Here is a 24,200-nt window from a genome sequence, read left to right on the forward strand (position 1 = left end):
TTTTTATATTTCTGTAGATCAGATGGGAGCAACAGTGCCATAAAGAAATGGGCTAGTTATTTCCAGCTAGTGAAACCTGCGAGTATTGTACACCAAAAGTGTAAGTACATGTTTTATCTTTATTATGCTGTTTATCACTGCTTGTTCCTTTGGTTTGCATTGTATTCCCCCTTCAGAGAGGGGAAGGAAACCGTTGATGGGCTGATCTAGGAAGAGAAACCTGGATCTTCTGTTTGCCTGTTGTGGAAAATGTCTAGCAAATGCCTGAAAAATCCTAAGTATTAGGGAGACATTGTGTGTTTTCTTCCAGCTTGTGAGATGGTGGTGGATTTTGATGAGGATAGCAGATTTTTTTTCTCCATTGTGACTTTTTTCCATCCCAGGCAAGGAAGAAATGGATTTTGCTGGATGCTGCGAGCAAAGCTCACAACTGGTTTATGTGTGCTCCATTCGCAGGTTTGAAGAACTGTTTGTTTTCTTTGTAATCACTTGTCCGATCCAGCATATTTTCTGAACATATCTCTAGTTTTCCAATTTCAAGATAGTCCCATCAGATATGCCATTCATTCATTGCTAGAAGGGTACAGAGATATTCATGAATCTTAACTGTGAAGCCAATGGATTGCTTCCTACCTATAAGGTTCACATTCAATGCTAACAATAGTCAGATGTAATCTTGGAAACAGATCATAGACAGTTTTTTCCCTATCATTGAAGCAAGTTGTATTTGGTCTAGATATCCAATTTTTTTGGCCATTAAAAGGTTTGTGATGATCTTTTAGATATGATTGCAATTTCCCTTTTAACCACCCTGCCTATATAGTCATAGCTACCACGGAACTGACATACAGATTGCTCAAGGGCATATAGAGCACTGGATGCCAGTTGGGAAAAAAGTTTAATGAAAGAAGTTTTGATTGCAGTTTGAATTTAAGTGGATGTGACTACTGTTTGTCAATGGACTATGTGTGTAAGTAAGGAGACAAGGATTTGGCCCAATCCCAATCTGTGCTAGAAGCATTTACTTTACTATGAGTAAAAATAATTTATTTGGATTTTAGAGAAATGCAAACAACCAATATGACTTATAAATGGCAACTGTACACTAAAGAAGAATCAGGCTTTATAACTTTAAATGGATTGATTTAAAAAGACAGTGTTTTTAACTGTAATGACCAAAACTCAGCTGGCAATGGGCCAAATTCATAGGTGAGTCTAAGGTAGTAAAAGGGCTGTAATTTATAACATGTGCATGACTGTTAAATTTGAGCCAAAATTTAAACAATCCAAAATATATTTTTGCAGAGAGGAATAAATTAAAGCATTCTCTGGGGAAAGGGGTGGGATGTCGTATGCCACGTTCATTTCTCTTTTTAAGAAACTGAGAGCACAACTTAGATGCAAAATTCCCATAGAGTTAAGAGTAAGGTGGCACAATGAGACCTGAGGATTTAAGAGGGTTTTTTTTGTGGTGTCCCTTAGAGCCATTTTAAATACAGTGAATAGTTTCCACATGATTTAATTTAATAGCTAGATACAATTTAGATTGTATTACTTGTAATAGAAGTCCATGATCCAATATTTTCTGCAGACAGGATACAGTAAAATCAGAAAATCCTCCAATGTCATACTGTGGGGATGAAATGAACTAAATAACCTCTTCAACCGTTCATGTCTAATACTTGTTGAATATACATAATCTGTGCATTTTTATCTTTTAGAGTATATTCACTTGAGTAACTGTATTCTATAATTCCTCTTCTTCTTTACATGTAAACACTATATACAAACACATACTGAAGCAGCAGAAAACACCTGGCACTGACTCACAAAATCAAGGCTATTTTGGCTTCTGCACTATTATTTCACTCTCACTTAGAAAGTGGCGGTAGCTCAGAATTAGAACTGTGCAAATAATGAATTTTTTAGTTCACTGGCAATTCTGAAAAATACAAAACAAAAACAATTGTGGGTCAAGCTGAAAGCTTTTTTGGAAATTTCAATGAATTGAAAAGTAAATAAAAAAAATTTGTTTCGGGTCAAACAAAAGGTTTCTTTTGAACAAAATCAAAATGTTTTACTTCAATTTTGATAATTTTAAAACATTTTTTATTTTTATTTTCATTTTTCTGAATTAAAGTCATTTTGAAAATGTCAAAACATTTTGAGGGGTTCTTTTTGAAGGATTTTGTTTTGAGCAAAACAATTTGGTGAAAAAGATACAAATTTGCTAAATGTTTTGGTGTCACTGAATCTTCATTTGTCACTGGGGAAAAATATTTTGACAAAAAATGTTGCCCACCTCTACCCTTAGGTTAGACATTGATTAGAACTATCTACTTTCGGATCTGGATCTAGATCTCCATTTCAGCACTAGTCCTCCAAAAATTCAGGGGTGTATGAATCCCAAGGTTTGGCTCTATCTTGTTATAGAGCTAACACCCATGATGTGAAATTTAGATCTGGGTCCAAATTCTAATCCACTTGCCCAGCTGTGTGAGGCATCAAGGCCTGGGGCTTTTACTTGAGCCTATGTGTGTCTCAGAATTAATGTATAACTGTGTGTAACTGTCCTACATTTACAATTAGTTTTTGTGTATATTTGTTCAAAAGAACATTATTAAGGGTTCACTATCAAGCACTCAGAAGTTAACACCTGCCTGTGCAACTCTAATTCAGCCCTTTGTGCATATGCATTGTGATATAGTATTTTATTATACATTGCCTCATCCAAAACACAGGATGGAACTGCTCTGGGGGGTGAGTCAGGGTTGTTCTGTGAAAGAGACTTTTGTCTGTTGGATCCCTGCTTCATTTACTACAGAAGTTGGAAGGTGAGTAATGATTAAGGCAGGGGACTGCAGGAAGTGAAAGGATGGTCTTGTGGCTGTTGAATGCTGGCCTGGGGAACTGGATTCTATCCCTGCCTCTGCCATGGAGTTCTTGTGTGATGCTTAAGCCAAATTTTCACAGATGGTCACTAATTGTCTGTTTCTTATTTTCTGGGTACCCAGCTTGAGACCCTGGCATCTGCTAAGCACTCACTGCTGCAACTGGACTTAATCCGAGCTGTGCTTTGGATATATAAAGTGCTATAAAAGTATTCTGAAAATTCAGGCCCTAACATCTTAATTTAGGTGCCCCATGCTAGTGGATACTTTGACCGTGATCTCTTTGCCTCAATTCCCTGTTTATAAAATGGGATAATACCCTCCCCCAACCCATCTCACAGGAGTGCTGTGAAAATAAATGAATGTTTGTGAGCCACTCACTTGAATCATTTAGGGGATTCTTTGTCTGTTTTTTTTTAACTTTATTAGTCTGAAATATGCAGGATTAACACTCCCGAAGAGCAGATGATGGCTCACTGCAACTGCTCTGACTGTGTACTCCACCCTTTCTCCTTTAAGGATTAAAAGGTAGTCCCATCTCCATACTCATCCCCCCTTTGGCCTCTTTATAGAGATTGATTACTAGCCTGCCAAGTGTGGTGGTGATTTTTATGATGATGTCACATGTGCACTATGAATGAGTCTGAAGCCACCAATTAATGCATTTCACACTGGCTATTGTGATATGATAACAACTTTCACTTAAGATGAATTCATTCTGGCAATTATGGTGTGAAAGATTATGTATCTTATCCATCTCTTGCATGATGCATTTTCCACAACTATGTCTACTATTATTATTTTATTATTTGTATTATCATAGTGCTTAAGAGCCCTAGTCATGGACCAGGACCCCATTGTGCTAGGTGCTGTATTAACACAGAACAAAAAGATGGTGCCTGCCCCAAAGAGTTCACAATCTAAGTATAAGGCAAGAGACAACAGACGCATGCAGATTGGGGAATTACAAGGAAACAATGGGACAATATTGGTCAGCATGAAAGGCAGTGGTATCAATGCACTAGCAACCTAACTGTCACAGTTTTTGTAGGCATCACAGCAAAGGAGAGCTTTAAGAAGGGTTTGGAAGGAGGATAATGAGTTAGGTTTATCAGAAGCTTTTCCCAAGAGCGACGGGAAGCCTGGAAGAAAGCACAAAGGTGCTACTTTGAAAATTTAAGAGCTGAGCAATGGAGTGTGGCATCCTGGGCTGGTCAGAGGGGAGAGTCAGTAGCAAATGAGATATGATAGCTAGAATGGGGTTAGGCCATAAAGGACCTTGGAAGATAATAGAAACCGCTTATGTTTGATGTGATGTGGAAGAAAAACCCAATGGAGGGATGCAAAGATGATAGTCAAATTGACAGTCTAGGTAAATGATCTTTGTGGCAGCATTCTGAATGGATACAAGTGGGGCAAGATTGCATTTCAGGGTCAGATGGAAGCATGTTACAGTAACCAACATGCAAGATGACAAGAGTCAGGAATAGAGTTTTAGCTGTGCAGATGGCTGGGGAAAGGCCATATCTGAGAGAGGTTTTGCAGAAAGACTTGGCAAGATTTAGACTGAACTTGGATGTGAGAACCTAGAGAGAAGTCCAAGTCAAAGATGACACCAGGTTATGGGCCTGAGTGAGAGGCAGGATGGTGGTGGTGTCCACAGTAATTGAGAAAGGAGGTAGCCGGGAGAGCTCAGGGAGCAAGGATTAAGAGCTTTGTTATATCCATGGAATAGCACTGAAGTCAGTTGGATTTCCTGGGTGCCACTGAGAGTAGAACATGCCACACCATGTTTGTATTTTACTAAATTATATACATATAAAATAATTTTAAATCTATCAAATAGCCCTAAACATGACTTTTCATTTGGAATGCCAATGAGACTAATGCACTAGCCTGTTAGCCTGTATTACTATCTCAAACTGTCTAGAAAGCAAAAAGAAAAGGAGTACTTGTGGCACCTTAGAGACTAACAAATTTATTAGAGCATAAGCTTTCGTGAGCTACAGCTCACTTCATCGGATGCATTTGGTGGAAAAAACAGAGGAGAGATTTATATACACACACACAGAGAACATGAAACAATGGGTTTATCATACACACTGTAAGGAGAGTGATCACTTAAGATAAGCCATCACCAACAGCAGGGGGGGAAGGAGGAAAACCTTTCATGGTGACAAGCAGGTAGGCTAATTCCAGCAGTTAACAAGAATATCAGAGGAACAGTGGGGGGTGGGGTGGGAGGGAGAAATACCATGGGGAAATAGTTTTACTTTGTGTAATGACTCATCCATTCCCAGTCTCTATTCAAGCCTAAGTTAATTGTATCCAGTTTGCAAATTAATTCCAATTCAGCAGTCTCTCGTTGGAGTCTGTTTTTGAAGCTTTTTTGTTGAAGTATAGCCACTCTTAGGTCTGTGATCGAGTGACCAGAGAGATTGAAGTGTTCTCCAACTGGTTTTTGAATGTTATAATTCTTGACGTCTGATTTGTGTCCATTCATTCTTTTACGTAGAGACTGTCCAGTTTGGCCAATGTACATGGCAGAGGGGCATTGCTGGCACATGATGGCATATATCACATTGGTAGATGCACAGGTGAACGAGCCTCTGATGGTGTGGCTGATGTGATTAGGCCCTATGATGGTATCCCCTGAATAGATATGTGGACAGAGTTGGCAACGGGCTTTGTTGCAAGGATAGGTTCCTGGGTTAGTGGTTCTGTTGTGTGGTGTGTGGTTGCTGGTGAGTATTTGCTTCAGATTGGGGGGCTGTCTGTAAGCAAGGACTGGTCTGTCTCCCAAGATCTGAGAGAGCGATGGCTCGTCCTTCAGGATAGGTTGTAGATCCTTGATGATGCGTTGGAGGGGTTTTAGTTGGGGGCTGAAGGTGATGGCTAGTGGCGTTCTGTTGTTTTCTTTGTTGGGCCTGTCCTGTAGTAGGTGACTTCTGGGTACTCTTCTGGCTCTGTCAATCTGTTTCTTCACTTCAGCAGGTGGGTACTGTAGTTGTAGGAATGCATGATAGAGATCTTGTAGGTGTTTGTCTCTGTCTGAGGGGTTGGAGCAAATGCGGTTATATCGTAGCGCTTGGCTGTAGACAATGGATCGAGTGGTATGCCTCTAGCTTTCATCCAGATCATACCACTCGATCCATTGTCTACAGCCAAGCGCTACGATATAACCGCATTTGCTCCAACCCCTCAGACAGAGACAAACACCTACAAGATCTCTATCATGCATTCCTACAACTACAGTACCCACCTGCTGAAGTGAAGAAACAGATTGACAGAGCCAGAAGAGTACCCAGAAGTCACCTACTACAGGACAGGCCCAACAAAGAAAACAACAGAACGCCACTAGCCATCACCTTCAGCCCCCAACTAAAACCCCTCCAACGCATCATCAAGGATCTACAACCTATCCTGAAGGACGAGCCATCGCTCTCTCAGATCTTGGGAGACAGACCAGTCCTTGCTTACAGACAGCCCCCCAATCTGAAGCAAATACTCACCAGCAACCACACACCACACAACAGAACCACTAACCCAGGAACCTATCCTTGCAACAAAGCCCGTTGCCAACTCTGTCCACATATCTATTCAGGGGATACCATCATAGGGCCTAATCACATCAGCCACACCATCAGAGGCTCGTTCACCTGTGCATCTACCAATGTGATATATGCCATCATGTGCCAGCAATGCCCCTCTGCCATGTACATTGGCCAAACTGGACAGTCTCTACGTAAAAGAATGAATGGACACAAATCAGACGTCAAGAATTATAACATTCAAAAACCAGTTGGAGAACACTTCAATCTCTCTGGTCACTCGATCACAGACCTAAGAGTGGCTATACTTCAACAAAAAAGCTTCAAAAACAGACTCCAACGAGAGACTGCTGAATTGGAATTAATTTGCAAACTGGATACAATTAACTTAGGCTTGAATAGAGACTGGGAATGGATGAGTCATTACACAAAGTAAAACTATTTCCCCATGGTATTTCTCCCTCCCACCCCACCCCCCACTGTTCCTCTGATATTCTTGTTAACTGCTGGAATTAGCCTACCTGCTTGTCACCATGAAAGGTTTTCCTCCTTCCCCCCCTGCTGTTGGTGATGGCTTATCTTAAGTGATCACTCTCCTTACAGTGTGTATGATAAACCCATTGTTTCATGTTCTCTGTGTGTGTGTATATAAATCTCTCCTCTGTTTTTTCCACCAAATGCATCCGATGAAGTGAGCTGTAGCTCACGAAAGCTTATGCTCTAATAAATTTGTTAGTCTCTAAGGTGCCACAAGTACTCCTTTTCTTTTTGCGAATACAGACTAACACGGCTGCTACTCTGAAACCTGTCTAGAAAGCACCTGCAACAGCACACTATCAATTGCTAAGTAGCTTATGAATGGGCAAAGTATTTGTGGATCATTTACTTAATAATGGAACATATTTATGCCCTTTTCAAAGATTTTATGCTCTGCAACTGATCGTTTTTATTTATGACACACAATAGAACACAGAGGAGACATGATCCTGCCTGATAGATGTTTACAATCTTAAAAAAAAATCTACTGTAAGGTGAAGGGAGAGGTTCTGAATTCTCTCTTGATCTTATTTTTTCTTTTAATTCTACTATAATTGTAAAATAAATAAATAAATAAATAAAAACCAAATTGGGTCAGCGTTATTGATGTTGGTATACAAAACAATGTTTAACCTGCCCTCTGGTGGTCTGAAGGCAGCAGTTATTCCCAGAACTATGCATATATTAGTGGGTCTTTTGACACTGCATTTGTTAAACACAAACACACTGATGGATTTCAGCTGCTTTGAAAACACAGTGTGTGTAGGGGGGAATAAATGTTTGCCAAATGGAGTAGGACACAGAGCAACCCTGTCCTATCTGGCAACCCTTTCTCATCTGAGTAGTCTATAGTCATGCAGGTACTTGCACTGAAGGCTATTGGCCAAATTGTGTTTTACTTGTTTAAATCAGGAGTAATTTCATTGATTCAATGAAGTCACTCCAGTTTTAAACTAGTGTGAGAACAGAATTTGTCCCACTGGGGAAATCTACATGAATGAAAGTTACAGGCTGTGATATAATGAGGGGTTGGTGATTCTGATTCCCATTATCCCTCTCTAATTGCATTATTGTCACAGCAGCCCAGCTGTTGCCCATTCAGTGAGTAACAGTGATCTAGTAGGACTGTCCTGTGCTGATTCTGGATGTGAAGGTGTCATATCTCAACATGTAGCCAGACTTTTTAAGTGGAAGTAAATATAGCTGACAAATTGTTAAAGCCATACTCTGAAGGCAATCTATAATACTTTTACTGGGCACTATTTCTCCCTGAGTAACTCCATTGGATTGTTCTGACCCAATGTTTCTATGATATTTTTAAAGCCTTTTCTAACAAGAAATCCTCTTCAATATGATTGCCCTTTGAATTATAGCTAAGACATATTTTATCCAGTATATAATACCATGTCTGCAGATTTAAAAACTGGAGCACTATTCAGTTTTTGTGGTATGTGGTTTTCTCCTTTTGGTGTATATATGCAAGTCCTCTATCTGGTCCATTTGTTGAATTGTAAAGCATGCTCCTTTAAAGGATTCATAATACATCATTTTTAGCAATGTGGTAGTCACACTTTGAAGCATTCAGTCACTGGGTCAAAAGCCATCTATTAGAGAATAAGATGGTGCAATTAAGGAATACTTGTCTGTGGAACAATAGTATTGTAAATATTTTCTATCTAGTTGAGTGGGTAATCCTTGGATTTCACTGTCTTACCAAGCTTGACTCGAGACTTTTCAAAGAAGTGTAATTTTTGGTAGCACTACTCAATTCCTATTACTATTTCATCTTTTTGCATCTCAATCATGGGCCAAATTAATCCCTGATAGAATGCTAGTGATATCAGTGGTATTACACCAGAGATGAGTTTGACCTAGCTACTCTCCATTTAAAAATCTCTGGCTCTGCATTTTAAATGAAAGTATCATTATTTGTATTGTCACCCAGACTTTATCAGATTATACTTTATTTTCAGTGCTCGTTAACTGGGGCTAAATAATGTTGAAACAGAAGTACACATTTTCTCATAAATATCAAATCTGCATTTTTCAGCATTTTACAAATGTATTATTACTGGTGGTGCTTGGGAAATAGTATATTTTTAAAGCATTAACTATTTCTTAAAAGTAAATTGTTAATTTATTGTGTCAGGTTTGTACCAGGCTCTCCCTTGTCTGCTCTCCTAGGGCCTGACCCAAAGGTGGTTGAAGTCAATTGGTATCTTTCCATTGGCCTTTAGATTAGTGTCATGGGTTTCCAGGGGTACAACCTGGAGCTGGGGTACTGCTGAGCCCTTTGTCTTACCAACCTGGGATCCCTCTCACACTGTGATGTTGTTGTGACAAGCTGCAAACCCCTCCAGGTCCTGCACTCACACAGCCATCCACAGATGGGGCCATACCCATATTAGTTACATGAATGCTTTCGCCAGCCACTCATGAACCAACAATAGAGAGGCTCCAGCCAATTCCCCACAGCTCCCCCAACCTAGGACCCCAGAGCTGTACCGTCTTGCCCTGATCAGAAGCCTGACCAGTGTAAATTTATTACCCAGTCTGCCCCTTCCTCAATGTGGAGAGGACCTGCACCAGCCTTTGTTCCTGAGCAGATTTCCCTTGCATTTCAAACAACACATGGTTTTAGGTAAAAAATATAAAACAGATTTATTAACTACAGAAAGATAGATTTTAAGTGATTATAAGTAGTAAGTGTACAGATCAACGCTTCTAGTACAGTCATGTAGTTTTCATCTGCCATTTGTTTCTAGTCTTTTTTTTTCCACTGATGGCAACAACCACAATTTATAGACCACTTTTCATTGTACCTAAGATCAGAATCTGGGTGCCAACTCAGGAAAACACTTAATCATGTGCTTAACATTTGTCATGTACTTAAGTCTCAAGTGACTTATGTAGGTGCTTAAATTTAAGCACCTGCTTAAATGCTGTCCTTAATAGGGAGACTTTCTCTTGACTCTGGGTGAAAATTTCAAATCAAACTGTCAATTTGTATGAAACTGGAGAACCTTGCTACATAATATAGGGTTCTAGGGAGAATGTAGCTACTGATACTGTGTTTGGGAAATTAGTCAGGATAAGCACCAGATGTGTTAGTGTCAAAGCACAAGTGGGAGCAGTATTAAAACAAAACAAAAAACCATCATGAAAATCTACTTATAGGCCTTCAGGGAAGAAGAGAGTGATAGTCATCCTTATATTTACAAGGTGCTCTGATACTGTGATTATGGACTTTAGGGACCTGCGTAAGCAGAGGGTGAAAATTTTGTTCCCATTGAAGTCAATGGGATTTTTGCCTTTGACTTCAAGGGGGCCAGGATTTTATCCATAGTCTTCTGAGCAAGAGGACTCTACTTGAACTTCATCTATGAACATTTCCATTATAAGCTCTAATAATAAGCCACCACTATTGTTTTGAAAGGAAACCTATTCTAAACAATTTAAACATGTCAAAGAACTGTTCACAAGACATACAAAAGAAAAGTACTGCCTTTCTCCCCTCTGCAAAACACGAGTCATAACTATATGTGGGAAGCCATGCAACTGCCCTTTTGAAATAACAGTTCTTTGGTGAGTTTTATGGATGATCTCTCATCTACAATTGAAGTGATGGTTGTCCTTAATGGTAATTTTTGTCATTAAGTACAGTTTTCAGGAAGGCAACTTCCTTATTAAAGTTTATATATCAAAGCTAAAAGCATGAGAACAAAAAATCATACTTTACAATCTATCTCCTGCACAAAAGAACATGCATGTGATGGGACTTCAGTTACATAAATCTCATTTAGTTTCAGGGGAACTACATGATCATAGGCTTGTGAATTGAGTTAGAACTATTCCCCCCCAAGTCTGAATTCTCACATCAGTGTCACAGAATAAAATTAGTGTTCATGCATAGAGACCCACAGTGCAATAACTCAGTTGATGTTAATTTGAATTTGTTCTCCCTTTCCCCAGACTATAAGAATTTACACCTGAGGTGATTTTTATGTCACCTAACACCAGAAATCATTTTCCCTGGAGACACACATCTGCTTTGATTATCCAGATTTGTTTGTTTCCTGCTATGACATTTGACTAGACAGGGATAGCTAACATCATATCAAGTGAGTACCTAGTATTAGATGGCCAGATTCTGATCTCAGTTACATTGGGTAAATCCAGAGTAACAACTCCACTTTGACCATTGCATTGCAGTGGTCACAAAGTCCCTGCCAAACTGTCTTGTAAAACTTTGATGATGGTTCAGAGCCTAAGATGGCCATTGCATATGGACTTAGATTCCCAAACTGTTTACAAGCTCTAATGTGCATGTGTTTATGCATACACATAGTTGAAATCACTTTGACAGGACGTGGATACCCTTTGACAGGATACAGAATTTGTAATTTAGCTGGACAGATTAAACTTAGGTTTCAGAGTAGCAGCCGTGTTAGTTTGTATTCGCAAGAAGAAAAGGAGTACTCCTTTTCAGATTAAACTTAATGAGTGTGCTCTCACTTGAATGCGGTGCTCAGAGTTGATGGAGCTACTTTGTAAAGACAATTTGTGGCATTAATTGGCTTGTCAATCACAACGAAAGGGGCTACAAATCACTTTCAGAATGCGGCTCTGTGCTGCATCTCACCTGCGTGCACACAGTAGCATCCAGGAGGTACGAATTCTTCCTGGCTGAGAGTGTTTGCTGTTCTGCTGTTTCTTTCCTTTTCCCAGCCATTCTGGAATCACAGAAGCCCAAGCGGTTCAGATCAGTCAGAAGAACTTAAATATGAGAGGTTTGGTGAATGAATGCTGTGACAGCAGGAATGTTAATTATGGGACAAGACTAGGTTATTTCTGTCTCAGTACATGTAAATAGTGAAGTGTCTTGCTAAGGGTTTGTTCAGTCACTAATGCAGTGAGGCTACAATCCTGCTTGCTGCTAATACTTTGGATCTCATTTTAAGGTGGGGTTGGAGGTGATGGGTCAGCTGAAAAGGATCTGTCATGGTCACCATGGTCATGTGAACTCAGAATTGCAGCACCTGAACGTGTACAATTTGAAATTCCTTCACTCACTTAAGGCTGATATACAGCTGTGCACTTTCTTGACAGTGTCATTGCCAACTCTCATCAAATTGGATTCTGTGATGTTTTCTTGCTGGCTGTAGGCAGGTGGGAGTGACTCACAGACATCAAAGCCATAGCTTCCTTCGAGAAGATTTATTTATTAGAGAACACAACAGGCTCAGAACATCTGGCTTGTTTTGGAAGGCTTTATTAAAGGCACTCGCACCATCTACATCTTTGGGTTTACCTTTCTGAAAGGGAGGCAAAATTCAGACATAGATTATGTAGTTAAAAAGACATTAACGTTTTTAAGAACACTGCTTAGTTCTTAGGTTTTGTTTGTGTCACTGATCGTCCATTTTCACTGGGATGCTCATAGAATCATAGAATGATAGAATATCAGGGTTGGAAGGGACCCCAGAAGGTCATCTAGTCCAACCTCCTGCTCAAAGCAGGACCAAGTCCCAGTTAAATCATCCCAGCCAGGGCTTTGTCAAGCCTGACCTTAAAAACCTCTAAGGAAGGAGATTCTACCACCTCCCTAGGTAACGCATTCCAGTGTTTCACCACCCTCTTAGTGAAAAAGTTTTTCCTAATATCCAATCTAAACCTCCCCCATTGCAACTTGAGACCATTACTCCTCGTTCTGTCATCTGCTACCATTGAGAACAGTTTAGAGCCATCCTCTTTGAAACCCCCTTTCAGGTAGTTGAAAGCAGCTATCAAATCCCCCCTCATTCTTCTCTTCTGCAGACTAAACAATCCCAGCTCCCTCAGCCTCTCCTCATAAGTCATGTGCTCTAGACCCCTAATCATTTTTGTTGCCCTTCGTTGTACTCTTTCCAATTTATCCACATCCTTCCTGTAGTGTGGGGCCCAAAACTGGACACAGTACTCCAGATGAGGCCTCACCAGTGTCGAATAGAGGGGAACGATCACGTCCCTCGATCTGCTCGCTATGCCCCTACTTATACATCCCAAAATGCCATTGGCCTTCTTGGCAACAAGGGCACACTGCTGACTCATATCCAGCTTCTCGTCCACTGTCACCCCTAGGTCCTTTTCCGCAGAACTGCTGCCGAGCCATTCGGTCCCTAGTCTGTAGCGGTGCATTGGATTCTTCCATCCTAAGTGCAGGACCCTGCACTTATCCTTATTGAACCTCATTAGATTTCTTTTGGCCCAATCCTCCAATTTGTCTAGGTCCTTCTGTATCCTATCCCTCCCCTCCAGCGTATCTACCACTCCTCCCAGTTTAGTATCATCCGCAAATTTGCTGAGAGTGCAATCCACACCATCCTCCAGATCATTTATGAAGATATTGAACAAAACGGGCCCCAGGACCGACCCCTGGGGCACTCCACTTGACACCGGCTGCCAACTAGACATGGAGCCATTGATCACTACCCGTTGAGCCCGACAATCTAGCCAGCTTTCTACCCACCTTATAGTGCATTCATCCAGCCCATACTTCCTTAACTTGCTGACAAGAATGCTGTGGGAGACCGTGTCAAAAGCTTTGCTAAAGTCAAGAAACAATACATCCACTGCTTTCCCTTCATCCACAGAACCAGTAATCTCATCATAAAAGGCGATTAGATTAGTCAGGCATGACCTTCCCTTGGTGAATCCATGCTGACTGTTCCTGATCACTTTCCTCTCCTCTAAGTGCTTCAGGATTGATTCTTTGAGGACCTGCTCCATGATTTTTCCAGGGACTGAGGTGAGGCTGACCGGCCTGTAGTTCCCAGGATCCTCCTTCTTCCCTTTTTTAAAGATGGGCTTTTTTCTGTTTTTTAGTGCTGTTTCCCTATGTCCACCCTCCTTCTGTTTCAATTTACTTTAACCTCTGGTGCTCCCATTAGATTGCATGGTCTGCAGGGCAGGGAGTGTGTCTGTCCCATATGGTCTGCAAGGTGGCTAGCATACTGTAGGTGCTATAACTGGCTTATGATGGCTCTGATCACTAAGATGCCACATCTTTCACCCTTGATTTTTAACTGTAGTAATGAATGCATCTTAAATACAGTAAAAAGAAAAGGAGTACTTGTGGCACCTTAGAGACTAACAAATTTATTAGAGCATAAGCTTTCGTGAGCTCCAGCTACTTTACCCAGTTCCAGTGATGCACAGTAACAATAAATCTGTCTTAACAGAGCAGTTAATGTGGGTTTATGGCTGCTTTGCATTACTGGAGCAGCACAATCAACCAGAATGTACTGGTGAAGCTGGTCCATATGGTTCTGTAATTTAAAAACCACATAATTGGGATGCTCAGGTACACTCATTTGTACAAAATAAGCAGGCATCTCAGATAAAAGGGTTCTTCAAAATGGAACCAAGGGCTACATATTCCCCAGTTTTATTGCAGTGAGACTAATTTTGAGGAGTCTTTTATGTGAAATGCTCAATAATAGATTTCTGTATATTTAAGTGAATAAATTGCTATTCATAGTGTTTAAGAAATATGAAATAAGAAATAAGAAATATCATATTAAACTCTTACAAGTAGTGTAATCATTACATTAAGAAAACCCAATCATTCTCCTTTGTTTTAATTCAGAAATGTCAATTTTGTAAAACTGTAATCTCGCCAATGTAACAAGTAGGTCTTTGCCATTCACCCACATTACTGGCACTTCATTGTTGTGGACAAGCAGTAAATTGTTTCAGCGGCATGCTTGGAGCAATAAGTCTCCATGTCATTCTCCTCAGTCTCTCGTCTTCTATCCTCTGGAATATCTCTCCCTGCTGTGGCTAGCACCCTCCATCTGTCAAATCTTCCACTGTAGGCTTGTTTGTATCCATGCTAACAAAATCTCTGAAGTCACCCACAAAGAAGGATTATGAAGTTAAAATCCACCATTAATCTCTGTGGTTGTTCAGTTGCCTGGTAGAGTGAGGATGGTGAGGGAGGTCGGTAGAGAGGTGGGATGGTGAGGGATGATGGAGGAGTCTGGGTAAAGGGCACTTTGCCCTGGAAAGGGGGTTTTGGTGGGCTGGGCATGAAACTACAACAATAACAAATTTTGTACATATTTTAGAATGTGTGCATAATAACCAAGTTAGCATGTGAGCTTATTTTTGCAGCCTGTTCTGTTCCTCGTCTGTTTGAAGCTTGTCTGTGTTTTGTCATATCTACTACAGGTTAAGGGAGGATGGGCTTGGGCTAGGGCTAGCATGGGGAGAGAATAAGCACAGCTCTCCCTCCTCTAGTAAAAGTAGAGGAAAAGAAAGCTCCCCCTACTCTCCCTGGTGTGGTGAGTGCTGTTTCCCTATGTCCACCCTCCTTCTGTTTCAATTTACTTTAACCTCTGGTGCTCCCATTAGATTGCATGGTCTGCAGGGCAGGGAGTGTGTCTGTCCCATATGGTCTGCAAGGTGGCTAGCATACTGTAGGTGCTATAACTGGCTTATGATGGCTCTGATCACTAAGATGCCACATCTTTCACCCTTGATTTTTAACTGTAGTAATGAATGCATCTTAAATACAGTAAAAAGAAAAGGAGTACTTGTGGCACCTTAGAGACTAACAAATTTATTAGAGCATAAGCTTTCGTGAGCTACAGCTCACTCGATGAAGTGAGCTGTAGCTCACGAAAGCTTATGCTCTAATAAATTTGTTAGTCTCTAAGGTGCCACAAGTACTCCTTTTCTTTTTGCGAATACAGACTAACACGGCTGCTACTCTGAAACCTTAAATACAGTGTTTCCATTGTCACTACCACATCTATCAAGCCTCTGTGTGGGGCAGAGTGGGGCTATAAGCACTTGCTGAGCTTACTTTGCAGCAGGAGCCTGAGGAGAATTGACATAGATTGTAAACTCTTTGGGGCCACAACCATCTCTTTGGTCTGAGTTATAATGAGAAGGAGGAATTCTGACTGGCTCAGCTCGAATCCTCTTGGTCTCTGGGAGAGCACATGATGGACTGAATGCTATTTGCCCAGCAGGTTTCTGTAAGTCAGTGGTTCTCAACCAGGGGACTGCCGTCCCCTGGGGGACCATGAGCTGGTTTCATGGGGCCATGGGGGCCCTGTGAATGAAGCATGGGGCCCTGAGATCCAGCACCCCCATGGGGCTGAAACTGGGAGCAGAACCGCAGGGAGCCCCAGGCCCCAGCACCCCCACGGGGCTGAAACCTGGAGCAGAGCTGTGGGGCTGAAGCCCTGAGCCACAACGCTCCCACTGGCCTAAAGCGCTGAGCCCCAGTTCCCCTGAAGGGCAGAAGCCCTTGCCCCCCCCCCCCCGTCCTGAGCCCCCAGCACTCCTGGTGGGGCTGAAGCCCCAGTCCCTTTCCCCTCCCCCTCCACCTGGTGGCTGAAGTCTGGAGCTGCCATTCCCTTCCCCTGCCCCAAGCCCCACAGGGCTAAAGCACTGAGGCCCGCATCACACACGGTGGCTGAAGCCAGGAGCCCCGAGCCATCCCCTCACCCCCCCCCCCCCGCTGTGCCCTGAATTTTTTATATTGTGGGGCGGGAGGGAGGGCTCAGAAAGAAAAAAGTTGAGAACCCCTGCTGCAAATTACAAAAGTATCTGCTCACTCTTGCAGTTAGCTGTGAGTGAAGCTAATTGTACTGCCTTCACTGACTTGCAGAAATCAGCTGAGCAAGTTTAAATTGGACTAGTATAGAGTACCAAGCACCATGTGTTGGATCCAGTGGAGGAAATATAAAGGAAAATAGAAATATTTATGTATTACAAACATGGGGTTAGTAAAAGGTTGAACAAGGTGAAGAAATAATGTTGCTGAAAATATGATTTCGGTATTCCTAAAGATTCATACAAACATAAGCATTGTTATATAGGGTCAGACCATTGGTCCATCAAGGTCATCTGACAACGAGAAGTATCAGATGCTTCAAAGAAACCCAATACTGGATAGGTAGGCAAAAATCAGTCCATAGTAGAAATGTCTTCCTAATTCTGTATCCTGATCTATAGATTATGAATAAGAATTTCCAGTTATCACTTTGAGGATTGACAGGTTCTTGTCCCAAGATCAGGCCCAGTTTATGGGTTTAATTATTTTTATTATGATTGTTTCCTTTATTCAAAAATCAGGTAGTTCCTAAAAGTCTTCCCCCTCAGCATCCATTTTCCATTCAGAACTCCAACATGTTCATATACCTTTAATATTTGGTCTTTCGCTTAGTGCATTTCTCCAACAGGAAGTCACCATCTGTATGCTCTAAAAAGCAGAAGGTCAAATGATATGACGGGGGGGCACAAATGAAAATGTTAGAGCTTTGCTGCTGATCAAAATTCAAACATGGATCCGGATCCAGATTTTGCAAATGGCTTTTATCTTTATAATGAACTGAACTGAAAGCCCTGTTCTGTCCAACTCCACTTTGGGGTGTTCAAAATTCAGATCTAGACCTTGTTTCAGGGGCAAAATCTCTAGTATACAGCATATCAAAATCAGAAGGCCTACTTGCATGACATACAACTGTTTAGGCCATTCTTCTCTCATCCCAGAGGAACTCTGGGAATTTCAATGAGGCTGTCTCAGAGTTCATCAGCGACACGAGGAATAATGTCCTGAAATAGGTCTGAACACTTATGTAAAATTATCATTTTTATTAAGTTGATTCGGCCAGCATGAAAGAGAGAGAGAGAGAGAGAAGATGAGTAATCCAGTTCTCCAATTCTAAAGGAAATTGGGTCAATAGGGTCTTAAAATGAAAGTCCTGCTGTCTATTAAAATCGGGAATAATAAGAATCACAAAGGAACAAAAGAAGTTGACCAACCATGAAGCATCCTAGCAAAATTTAATGTGTGATTGAATTGTTTGTTGGCAATTGTCCAAGCTATTGTGGCCATGAGAACCAATTTTATCTTGGTGGATTGTGAGCTGGAATGCAAGGACTGCATTATCTTAGATGCTCTGTGTAGTCCTGCATCCCAAAGATCTCATCTATCCTACAGGAAAGGACTTTAACCATTGCAGTAACTCAGTGGCATGCACCTGGCTGGCAAGAAAATCTCTACAAGAGAGGTGGAATTTTAAGGCTCCAGGTTCCTTAAGGATTTATATTAAAATTTATACTCGGAGCAGGGAGGAAGCCCCTGACAGTTAAGGCAATACCTTCAAACTGTCAGCATTTTATTCAGCAGCACAGACATTTATTTTATATATAGTTCTGTCAATGAGGCCCAAATTATTATTTTCCTATTACTAAGCAGAAGGAGTTTTTGTGGACAACTTAACATTTTGGTGGACTTCTGTAACTTGTTAAAAATCTGTACTAAAGAGCAGAAAAGCAATGCTAGGAAACCAAGTAATATGATTGGTGAGCTCAAAGCCAACTCTACACAGAGCACTGACATTGGTTACTTGTAAAGGCGTAAGAATTTCTTTACCAAAACTCCTTTCTTCTACATAACAGAACCCACTGGAACACTTGCTCTATGCTGATTCCTTCTGTTATGATGCCAACATCACTCTCACTACAGCTCCTTTTCTCCCCTCCCTAGACAACCCATGATACAGATTTTAGCAACTTGGTCTCCTGCGCAGCTTGCTTCCTTTTTAAGGCCACTTCAGCTCCCCACTAACCCACACTGTAGTTCCCTGCACAAACCTTCAGTCCTTCCCCAGCCTCCCATGGTCACCCTCCCAAAGACCTGCTGATTGCTAACCCCTGTGAATGCAATCCTCTCAGCACCCTTGTGTATGGTGCACAGGGGAAGGGGAATATAAAAGGAGCTTAAGCAAGAAGAGTGATGTTATGCATGGTTGTAGAAGTTCTGCTTAGCTGTCTGTAGAGGCTGTTAGATCTTGGAGAAATGCTTTTTCTTAGTTGTGGTATAATTTTTTGTGCATACAGTAAAGTCTGTGTCCCATCTTGGAGCCAAATCAAGTTTCACTGAAATCAGAGTGAGTTTTGGTATTAACTTCAATGGGAGCTGAATTTGTTTCTCTGACAAATCAGTGCTTAAGTGCAGGGCTGATGCGTATAGGATTTACCCAGAAAAGCAAACAAAAACATTCCTTGGTGCCAAAACATTGGAGGAAAAATCTGTTTGTGCCCTCCCCCTAACTTCCATGAGCATGTGTAGATAGTGCCCTATCTAGCCCCAAAAATGTAGTAGTCTATTTATCAGTATGCAACTCGTGTGAGGCTGATTGTCAGCCAGTGCAAATGGACATAACTTTAAAGTTGCCTCACTTAAGTCAGTGGGAATACATTGATTTATACTATCTGAGAATCTGGTCCACTATACACTGCATGAGATAAAAATCTATCTGTTATCTGAGCACTTAAGGAGGATCACAGAAAGTTAAGAAGGTCTATATGTGAGCCTTGCACCTTGTCTTATGCATTTCATCTGAACATATTTTACTGGTGTCTCATATCTTACTGCAGTAATACAACCCTGCTTTCTCCTTGAGGCCTGTGGGCAGTGTATATTCATTTTTGTCAACAAAAAGAACATCTCGGTTGACAGAAGTTTGCTGAAATGTTACAAGTAATGTGATGTCTGAGGGGCTGTTATAAGGAGATGTTACATATTCTACCTACTGAGGTAGTGATGGCTGTTAAGTGGAATTGAAACCACAGCAGAACCGTGGCACTACTTTGATCATAACCACTGAGGCTATTGAAGTACATCCATAGAGAAAGATCATGTTGAGGCAAAGAGGTTCCTCCCTCCCCCATACTATTAGTTTGTTGTTAAAAAGTCCATAACTCTGCAGCTTCCATACATCTTAAGTCTTTCTTTTTTCTAAAGGTAGATCTTGTGGCTAAACTGAATCTGTTTATTTTTTATAATGCCCATCATCCATCCTTAATGCTTCTGGATTTGGGTTTAAACAGAATCAGCATGATGAAAAGGAAAGACAGGCAATTGATTCAAATCTGAATAAAACATTGGTTACTCCTAATTTGTCTCCCTCCCCAATACTTTCCCCTTGCTAAAAAGATACTACAGCCAATGTTCTATAGCAGGGGTAGCCAACCTGTGGCTCCAGAGCCACATGCGGCTCTTCAGAAGTTAATATGCGGCTGCTTGTATAGGCACCGAATCCAGGGCTTAAGCTACAGGCACCAACTTTCCAATGTGCCGGGGGGGGGTGCTCACTGCTCAACCCCTGGCTCTGCCACAGGTCCTGCCCCCACTCCACCCCTTCCTGCCCCCTCCCCTGAGCCAGCTATGCCCTTGCTCCTCCCCCTCTGAGCCTCCTGCATGTCACAAAACAGCTGATCGGGAGGTGCAGGGAGGGAGGGGGAGGTGCTGATTGGTGGGGTTGCCAGTGGGAGGGAGCTGAAGAGGAGCTGCTGATGTATTACTGTGGCTCTTTGGCAATGTAAATTTTGGCTCTTTCTCAGGCTCAAGTTGGCCACCCCTGTTCTATAGCAATATTCCAAATGTAACAGTAACACTTTTTTTTTGCGAAATGTAGGATTTTGAACCAATTCTATAGCACTTTTCTAACAAGCATCAAGATTGTGCCACTTCTGGTCAGTTTTATGCTCAGTTTTGAATTCTTTACTTAAGCAAATCTTACTGAAGTCCAAATGAGTTCTTAAGAATTTGTATTGGGATTGCACCTGGAGACGTGCAGACATAAATTAACTTTATAACTAGTTGAACCTTCTTGTTTCTCTAAATGTTGGTTTACAGCCTCCCTAAACTTGTTGAAAGAGTATAGTAGTATTTAAAATGTGTCCAAACAAAGCTTAAATGCCACAGTAACACCTGTGTTTTTTTTTTTATCATGGCTGATGTTTAAATTGCAGCACTTAGATTTAAACTCAAGTTTACCATTTTTGAGAAACAAAAGATGGAAATTGTGGATTATGATGGATACTGGAATATCTGTTGTTCCTATTTGTCATTAGCACATTTTTTATTGTTCTGAGTTACTACTCTGTTCCAGTTTAAACAAAGTCTTCTTGGAACTCACCTGTGCAAGAGCTTAGATAGTTGGATATTTTACAGCTTGAAAATTATAAAAACACTGCATGTAAGTCCCCTGGCCTAAGTAATTTCTCTTAAAGGAATAGCACTTGGTTAAAAATCATATTTAAAAAATACTTATTTCCTTTTCTGATTAGGAATTAGATTATTAACATTCCCTTTTAGGAATATATTCTGAATATTCAGCTTAACCATTTCCTTTCGTTTAGATTTAAAAAAAAATGCATCTAATTTACTCTTCATCATTTATCTTGTTTGTTTCACTGAGTACCAACAATTTTCAGTGCCTTTTTCCATGCTGTTTCTATGGTTGAAATATCCTCCCTCTTTTCAGGTGAAAACTAATAACTCTTCCCCCATATCACCGTTTCTCAGTGGGTCACAGCTGAGAATGCCAAATTCAGGACAAATTGCTGAGAAATAGGGCAGACTCACCCCAATCTGGTAGTTATTCTATCATTAGTTTATACCATGCCAGTAAACTTCTGTCTCACCACACTGGTTAACAAGAAGCCAAAAATGCAGTCTCCATAGGCATTCCAGCCTTTGGCTCACCACCCAGACACTGGACTCTATGATGAGTGGTTACTGAAAATCAATTTTATCAAATATAGGATCCTTCTAATCCCAAGAGATAAACCACTTAGCCAGGTCAATATATAATTCATATATTACTAAAGGATTGGCATCATGATTATTAGGTAACCTAAAAACTAAAGGTTTAATTATAAAAGAAGGGGGTTAATAGATCATATATATACAAATAATTTAAGTGCTGGAATAGACTGATGGCTTGTAAGGTCTCTGGTAACTTTCAAAACATTGGAAGGTCCTCAGTCCATAGTTCAAAATGCTCCTTTTAGTTGTAAGTTCAGAGAATCAGGGCAGGAAAGAGGCAAAATGCAGGTATCTTAGGGATCTTTTATATCGTTTGCCATGTGCCTGGAAAGTTATTGGCCCAAGATGGAGTCCAGGATCACATGAGCATATCACATGTCCTTACATGCTTTGATGACTCACAGGGCAGCCACTGCCCATATTCTTTTTGAGGCATCCACATGAAGACCTACTGGGCGAGATGAGTTTCTCTTCTATGGCCCATTGTTAGAGAGAAGTGTCCTTAACGGGCCAGCAACACGTAGATGTCTACCCTTAATGTAAATCTTATCTGGTAGGTGTTACCCAGGAATGCAACACGTGTAAGATACAGGTCCATAGCCAATATTCATAACTTTAGATACAAAGATAATACATGGATTTAATCAGGATAATCATTTGATAGATTTGTAACTCTTCCATTGACACCTTTGTATATACTTTGTACAAGATTTGTTACAATTGTATAACAGTGGTAATATCAGTCATATAAATGGTCATAAAAAGAAAAGGAGTACTTGTGGCACCTTAGAGACTAACAAATTTATTTGAGCCTAAGCTTTCGTGAGCTACAGCTCACTTCATTGGAGCTGTAGCTCACGAAAGCTTATGCTCAAATAAATTTGTTTGTCTCTAAGGTGCCACAAGTACTCCTTTTCTTTTTGCGAATACAGACTAACACGGCTGCTACTCTGAAACCTGTCATAAATGGTCATATTCAATCATGCAACACACACCTTGATCAAAACATGATTCAGGAAAGCACTTAAACCTGTAGTTAGTTAAGTCCATCCCTAATCAGAACAGCACTTCAGCATATGCTGAAGAACTCACTGATTTCCATGAGACTCAAACACATGCTTAAGTGCTCTCCTGAACAAGGCTGCTTGAATTAGGTTCTCAAATTTCTACCTAAAAGTCATTCCTTTTGCCTAATCTTCTACCACTAAGCAGCTACCACAATGTCTATCAATTCTCCACCATTTTAGCTGTATGTATTTGGGAGCTGACCAGTATGTACTTTATGTATTGTAAAGCACTATGCTTGCCATATGAGTAAGAACAAAAGGGAGACTGTCTCTTGTGTTCTTTATCAGATTCTAGGCAGTCACACTTCCTGGTTGTCATGCACAGACACAATGCTCTATAGTGTGGGTTTCAAATCCTGCAGGAATCAAGCCAAACCAAAATAAAAAAAAAGAACCTGTATTTTTTAATTTAGTTGTCAACCATTTCAGTTTACATTTCATTTTCAAGTTTGAACTTAAGTACCTTGCAGTCTGTCTTTACATTTTTAAAAACCCCTCTATTTGTTTACCCTCAGAAGCTTTAAAATACAATTTCTACTTCTCTACCAGTTTTATTTATTTATGTCTTAGAATCAGCGAGATGGATAAAAACCTATTGAATCGTATTGTAAATCCTCTCCCCTCCCTGCTGGTACTCAACTGTTCTCTACAGTATGTTTGCCACTATTTCATTTGGTCTAAGTTTTTTACATGACCCAAGCAATGAGGCTTTCATTGTTTTTCTTTTGCTCTTGCCTTCACCCAGGTTCATCTGTCTCCTTGGAGTCCTATCCCTCTTCAGTTCCTTTCCTGTGTGTAGTAGAATTCCAATATTGGTACTTGTACATGATTACCACGTTCTATCGCTCACCTCATGGAGCCTAGTCATCAGGCAGTCAATAAGTGCAGCTCAGTCACAGCAGAACCTCCTGATTGACTATGGTCATAGGTGGCTTCCTTGTAAGTCCAGCAGCTGCAGAAGATCAGTGGCTGCTCAACCCACGTCTGTGGATTCTCCATTTTCCTGTCCTTGCCTCACTCCAGCCTAGACCCTACCTTGCACGCAGCCTTGTCCTAGTCTTGTCCCTGCCTTCCCTGATGCCCTGTAATCTGGTTCTGGCCATGTGCCCTGGTTCTGATTCTATCTCAACTGTGAGCTCTGGCATTCGGACTCTTCAGTTCTGACCTTTGGCTCAGATCCCTAGCTCTGAATCTGCTTTGACTTTGGGTGCCGGTATTTGGACTCTGACCACTAGGCCTGACTCCTGCTCCGACTGCTAGGCCTGACAGCATACAGGCTGGTCTCCAGATAGTTATCCTTCAGAATCATGGTATCTGTCAGTGAAGTCTACACATAGATGTGTCTATGATACTCAGGTGCCCAGAATAAAGGGCCTGATCCAAAGCACATAAAAATCAATAGGAGTTTCTTCAATTATATTCTAGGACTGTTCTCATTAGTGAAGTGAAAAAAGAAAAGGAGTACTTGTGGCACCTTAGAGACTAACACATTTATTTGAGCATAAGCTTTTGTGAGCTACAGCTCACTTCAGCAGATGCA

The 24,200-nt window shown here is 41.0% G+C and overlaps 1 protein-coding gene across 1 annotated transcript in view; it reads left to right on the forward strand.

Annotated features, from left to right (window-relative positions):
- Positions 1-24,200, forward strand: part of RAB27B (RAB27B, member RAS oncogene family) — a 228,729-nt gene that overhangs the window by 171 nt on the left and 204,358 nt on the right. The window contains exon 2 of the mRNA XM_038402844.2: positions 18-100. The gene's annotated coding sequence lies outside the window, so the exon portion shown is untranslated. The remainder of the gene's footprint in view (positions 1-17; positions 101-24,200) is intronic.

This window comes from Dermochelys coriacea, chromosome 5, assembly GCF_009764565.3.
Source record: "Dermochelys coriacea isolate rDerCor1 chromosome 5, rDerCor1.pri.v4, whole genome shotgun sequence".
NCBI lineage: Eukaryota > Metazoa > Chordata > Testudines > Dermochelyidae > Dermochelys > Dermochelys coriacea.